Genomic DNA, 6,646 nt, shown 5'->3' on the forward strand with positions numbered 1-6,646 from the left:
GGTCAAGAGGTACAGAAATTTTAGTCACTTTGTTAACATAGTTTCAAATTGCTTTTCAGAACCTTTGGATCAGGTCACATCTCGGCAAACACCATGTTTGTGTGTTATCTCTACACAGCCTTTCCAACACTGACCATTCCATTTTTTGTCATCCATGACAATTTACTGGGAGTGAGGTGAATACTAACCGATAAACAGAAATAAGGAAGATATATATATACATACATGTATATGTATGTATATTATGTGTACATAATATACATGTATATTTGCAAAATTAAAACTTCTCTAATGTGGGGAAACAATAGAAGGAGGGAGATACCTGGTAATTTTAATGTAACAAATTAATTATGTTTAAAAAAAGTGAAACATTTTTAGTTCTCAAAATATTTTAAGCTTCTGTCTTTGTACTTGGTTCCAGGACCAAAAGAGAGTTGGTCTTATTAAAATCACTTTCTTCAGCAACCATCCACAAATATCCTACAAACAATGTGACTGATTAGTCTGAATAAAAGTTATTATTTTAAGAATTTTATATATTTTGCTTCTGCACACATATATGTGTGTAGGATAATAAACACATATAATATATGCAATAACATATTCATATATTATATATGCATTAAATAGAACACATATGCTATATTTGATAACATAGACACAAAACACCTCAGGTTTGTATAGCTGTTTATGAATATTACATATAAGCATATGTTTGTATACATGTATTAACATTTATCAGATTAAGTAATCACCTCCCTAACAGCAGTAAGGAGCAGAAAGGTGAACTATCAGTGCTAATTTACCTTATCCTGGAACAGTTTCAATTTATAATAGAAGCAGTTGAGTCGAATAAGCCTGCGGTTAAGAACACCTTCCCTTTAACAGCCTGTTGGGGGCAGGGATAGGGAAGAAGCTTAATTTGTTCACTTATTCTTTGGTGAAGAAAAGATACAGACTGTGACTTGGATCAGGGATAAGTGAGAGATCTTTGATATTTGAAGTACAAGAAATGACTGCCCTCATTCAGTTTCTTGATACTGTGACAAATGTACTCAAATTTTTTATAGCATCCGAGATTTACTATTAGCAAGTCCAAACCATGCCAGCAGCAAAGAGTGTTATCAATTCATTATGTGAACTGATACAAATGAATACCATTCCTTTTACTGTACACTCAGTAAATGCTCTCAATTAGGCATTTGGTCACAGCTTTGTGTGTGGTTAAAATATTTTTGTTGTCTAAACAGACACTGGATGGGGCAGGGAGGAGGGGGAGAAGGAATCCCACTTTTAGGATTCTGTACATCCATTTTTGACAGGTAGATAAATACATTAACACCAAGATTCTGATCTGCAGTTGCAGCTTTAGCATATTTAAAATGCATCATTGATAATTCCTACTTTGTTGCTTGTTTTGGCCTTTAAACTGTTCATTTATGCTGTGAACTAGATTATGTGCCTCTAACTGTCAGTTAGCTGTATGTATTTCAAGTCAATTTGCTAAAATAGTCACTGTTAAGCGGTATATTTGGACAGAGTTGACACCTTTGACATTTTCTAAAATGGCAAAAATAACTGTATTTAAGGGTATGATTTATGAATGCTGTGTGCCAACAGAAATTCCATCTGATTATGGTTTTCAGTGTAGCGGCTGAAACTATTTCAGTAAAGTGCTGAAAGGGCAACTAATTAGTGCAGTGTGATCAGATATAACAAGCAGAATGCAGATCCAAAAAGCTGTGATCATTATTTCTCCTCAGAAATGTCTTCTCTCATGGTGGGGGTTGGAGGAGAAGGTGGGAGATTGAGTAAGGTGGGGGATACCGGAAGAAAGATAAAGATTTGTAATATAGAACTTGTTTTATGAGACACATTTTATCTATTGTAATGGAGGAAAGCAACTTATGAGGCTTAAAATGAATCTTGAAGCTTTAGTTGTCTTCTAGATTGCTGGCCTCTATTAAAAACTTCTTAAAATAAAAGATAGGTTTAATTCCTGAAGCAAGAGAAAAATTATATCATCTAAAGGATTTTCCATATTTATTATATTGATGTGACTTGACTAGAAAAAAATGAACAAAATCTCTTGTATTGCAAGTTTTAAATGTACCAGGCTAAGGTTTACTTAATTAGAACCTTGAGGCAATAAAGGAACCCTTTTTTAAATTCTGTGAATCTTAATATGCTAAATAATGCAAAGCTTCGACTCTTCAAGCATGAGACACACATCTGGCAGCTTAACATTTAAATTACAGGGGGTGGGAGGGACCTCATTCTAGTACTAATTTTCTCAAAGAAAAGAAAGGAGATTGTATTATAACTAAATTTAATTTTTTTTAGATTTTTTTTATCTTGTTTAATTCTGGGCATTTTCATGGTTTCTCTATTTTTAATAGAAATTTTATTGATTTTTATTTGAGTAGTTTTTACTCTTACACCTCTTAAAATTAGAGTGCCATTTACTCAGGAAATTATTAAGAGAAATATATCTAGATAGTAATTATAAAATTCACAGGAAAAGAAAATAAGGACCAAGTAGACTTTAAGAAACATAAAATATTATAGGCAAAAAGAAGATCATTTTGCATTGGTTCTAATCATTGTTTAATTTTTTAAGGATTATTTTCTTTATTTTACTATTTTCTGTTGTTTTCATGCAAAAGTAATTATAGCAAGCATTCTTCCTATTTCTTCAAATAGTGTCAGTTCCATGATTAATTTCACAAGGTCATTTGGAAAACCATTAAAATATGCCAAGCTATAAAGATTAGCATAGCACAAAGAAAACACACAATTTTACATATCTATATATATTTACTATGACATTATACAATTTTGACAAGTGTTTTGCTCTTGCATCTCATGCATTATTAAAATTGCGACTGTTCCATTTGTTTTTCTACGTGATACCAGCTGACACATTTTAGTTATCAGCATGTTATCATTATTTATAAGTACTTCACTCTTTTCTTCAATATAGTACAACCTACTTGTTCAAATCAGTAGAAAATTTATAAACTAGAAAATAATATTACATAACAAATATTACATATTCCATAACAGGTAGTAAAATTGGAGTTGATTTCCATAGGACAACCATTTGAATTTTTGAAATTCTTTAAAGTTGGCATTGTTTGACTTGGGAATTAAATATTTGTCTATTGGAAAAAAGGTGTGGAAAACAGGTTATGACATTTACAGTGCCATTGGGCTCTTCTTCTCTAATTTCTTTTGGATCATTATTGGCTGTGACTCTTACCTATATAAAATAGGTTTGGAGAAAAGGAAACAATTAAAATTCCATGCAGTCCTTTCAGAAGATTGAAGAAGCAGAATGAGAAAGTTCCGGATGAGTGTTAGCTGCAATAACAGTTTCAATTTAATTTGTTAGTCAAGAATTGATTAAGGTTCTATTACATCCTAGGGCTGCCTTGGGCACTATGGATACAAAAACACAAGTGATACAACCTGCTCTCAAAGAGTTTACATTCTATCATTCAAAATCATTCCATCATTCAATAATGAGAGAGTCACCTCTGATTAGGACACTCTGGTAGTATGGAACAGATACAAGTCAAAAGATAAATGATGAGTTAATGAAGTTTGGGTAAATATTTAGAGTTATTTCCTTTCATATTTTACCTCTTATATAGTTAAACATTGCGACCTGGACAATAACATACTTTTAACATTTGCTTTCTGTTTCTAAAGTAATTTAGAGAAAATAATTTCAAATTTATTAATATTTTGATAGAAAAGTTAGCATATTAGAAAATATGTACTAAAAAACATGGCCTGGTATCAATAGATCTGATAGGTAAGATATCCATGCTCCCCTACCTTGTTTATGATAATACCCTTTATGTTTAAATCAAACACCCATTTTGACCTTATTTTCATATACATCATGACATGTTGGTCTATAACTAGTTTCTTACAAACTGTTTTCCAGTATTCCCAGTAATTTTTGTCAAATAGAGTGCATTAGTCCTCAAAGTTTAGATCTTTCTTTGCATTTATCAAACTCTAGATTTCTATGGTCATTTACTACTACATATCATGCACATAATCTATTTCACTAATCGACCACTATATTTCTTAGCCAATACCAGATTATATTAATCATTACGACATGGAAAAGCTTTATGCAGTTTCAGACTGTTAGACAACCTTCCTTCATATTTATTTTTTGCATTGATTCTGCTGATATTTTTTGACCTTTTATTCTTCCGCATAAATTTTGTTATTCTTTTTTCTAGCTCTATCAAAAACTTTTTGGTAGTTTAATTGGTATGGTGCTGAATAAATAAATCAATTTAGGTAGATTATCATTTTTATTATATTGGCTTGGACTACCATAAGCAATTGTTTTTACAATTGTTTAGCTCTAGCTTTATTTGTGTGAAAAGTGTTTTATAATTTTATTCATATAGATCTTATATTTGACCTGGAAGTTAGGCTTCATAGTATTTTATATTTTCTACAGTTATTTTAAATGGAATTTCTCTTTCTAATCTTTCCTGTTGGATTTTGTAGGTAATTTCTAGAAACATTGATGATTTGTATGAATTTGTTTCATATCCTATAGCTTTTTGAAATGGTTAATTATTTCAACTAGATTTTTAGTTGATTCTCTATGATTCTCTAAGTATACCAGAATATTGTCTTCAAAGAGTGATGATTTTGTTTCTTCATTGTCTATTCTAATTTCTCAACTGTCTCCTTTTATGGCTATTGCTAGCATTTCTAGTACATATTGATGTGTGCTATATTAAATAGCAGTGGTGATAATAGGTATTCCTACTTTACTCCTGATCTTATTGAAAAGGCTTCTAATTTATCGCATTAAAATGCTCACTCTTAGTTTTAGATAAATTATACTTATCTCCAGGAAATTTATATCATTCCCATGTTTTTTATTATTTTTAATAACAATGACTTAAATTTTGTCAAAAGCTTCTTCCTTTATTAAGTTAATCACATGGTTTTTTATTGTTTTTGTAATTAATTTGGTTAATTATGCTGACAGTTTTCTAAATATTGAACCAGGCCTGCATTCCTGATATAAATCCCATCAAGTTATAATATATGACGTTTGTGACACATTACTATAATCTCTTTACAAATATTTTATTTAAAATTTTTGGTACCAATATTCATTTTGGGAAAATTGTTCTGTAATTTTTTCTTCCTCTTTACATTCTGGTACCACATTTGTGTCATGAAAGAAACTTTGTAGATTTCCTTGTCTACTTTCCTAAATAGGGTGTATTTTATTGGAATTCATTGTTCTTTAAATGTTGAGGAGAATTTAGTTGTGAATCCATCTGATTCTGGAATTTTTTCCTTAATGACATCATTGATTGGCTTGTTCAATTTCTTTTTCTAAGATTGGTAACTTAAGTGATCTATTTTCTATTCTGTTACTTAACAATTTATGCATTTGTAAATATTTATTAATTTCACTTAGGTAGTTATATTTATTAGCGGGTGATTGGGCAAACTAAATCCTAAATATTGTTTTAATTATGTATTAATTGGTGGTAAATTAATCATTTTCAATTTTGATACTAATAATTAAAAAAATCAAATTAATCAATGGTTTATAAGTTTTATAATTATTTAAATAAAACTAGCTCCTAGATCTATTTATGTTTATTAATCTAATCAATCAATTAATTTACTAGTTTAATTAATTTATTAGTTTTTCTTCCTTTCCATTTTATTAATCTCTCCTTTGATTTTCAGAATTTCTAATTTTCTGTTTAATTGGGAATTTTTAACTGGTTCTTAATTTTTTAAAGTTGCATGCTCAGTTTATTGATCTACTTTCCCTCTGTTTTAACATAAACATTTAGAGATAAAATTTTTCTTCTAAGTGCTGCTTTGTATCCCATAAATTTTTATATATTTTCTCATTGTTTTATCTCCTTAATTCAATTATTCATTGCTTCTATGATTTGGTTCTTTTATCAACTCATTCTTTAGGATTAGATTATCAATTTATAATTAACTTTTAATCTGTTTCCCTATGGCCCTTTATTGAGTATAATTTTTATTGCATTAAGATCTGAATAGGAAGCATTTAATATTTTAGCATAACTGTATTTCATTGTGAGTTTTTTATGCCTTAATACATGATTAGTTTTCGTGAAAGTTCAGAAAAAATTCATTTATTTATTCATTCATTTATCCATTTATTTGTTTATTTATTTATTCCTTTCTATTCAAGTTCGATTTTTTCAAAAGATTTATCATAACTAACTTTTCTAAAATTCTATTCATTTCCTAATTTCTTTCTTCTTTATTTTTTCTTTAGATTTATATAGTTCTGCGAAGGAAAAGTTGAGGTCCGCAACTACTATAGTTGTACTTTCTATTTGTTCCTGTAATTCAATTAACTTTCCTTTTAAAAATTAGGATACTATACCATTTATTATATTTATCTTTAGTATTAATATTATTTCATTGTGGTAACTTTTAGCACATTGAAATTTCTCTGTTTATATCTTTTAATTAGATTTTTTTGGCATTTGCTCTTCTGAGATCTTGATCTATACTTCTTTTTTTTTAACATTTATTAATAATCATTTTTAACATGGTTACATGATTCATGCTCCTACTTTCCCCTTCACCCCCCGCA

This window comes from Gracilinanus agilis, chromosome 1 (genome assembly GCF_016433145.1).
Source record: "Gracilinanus agilis isolate LMUSP501 chromosome 1, AgileGrace, whole genome shotgun sequence".
Taxonomy (NCBI): domain Eukaryota; kingdom Metazoa; phylum Chordata; class Mammalia; order Didelphimorphia; family Didelphidae; genus Gracilinanus; species Gracilinanus agilis.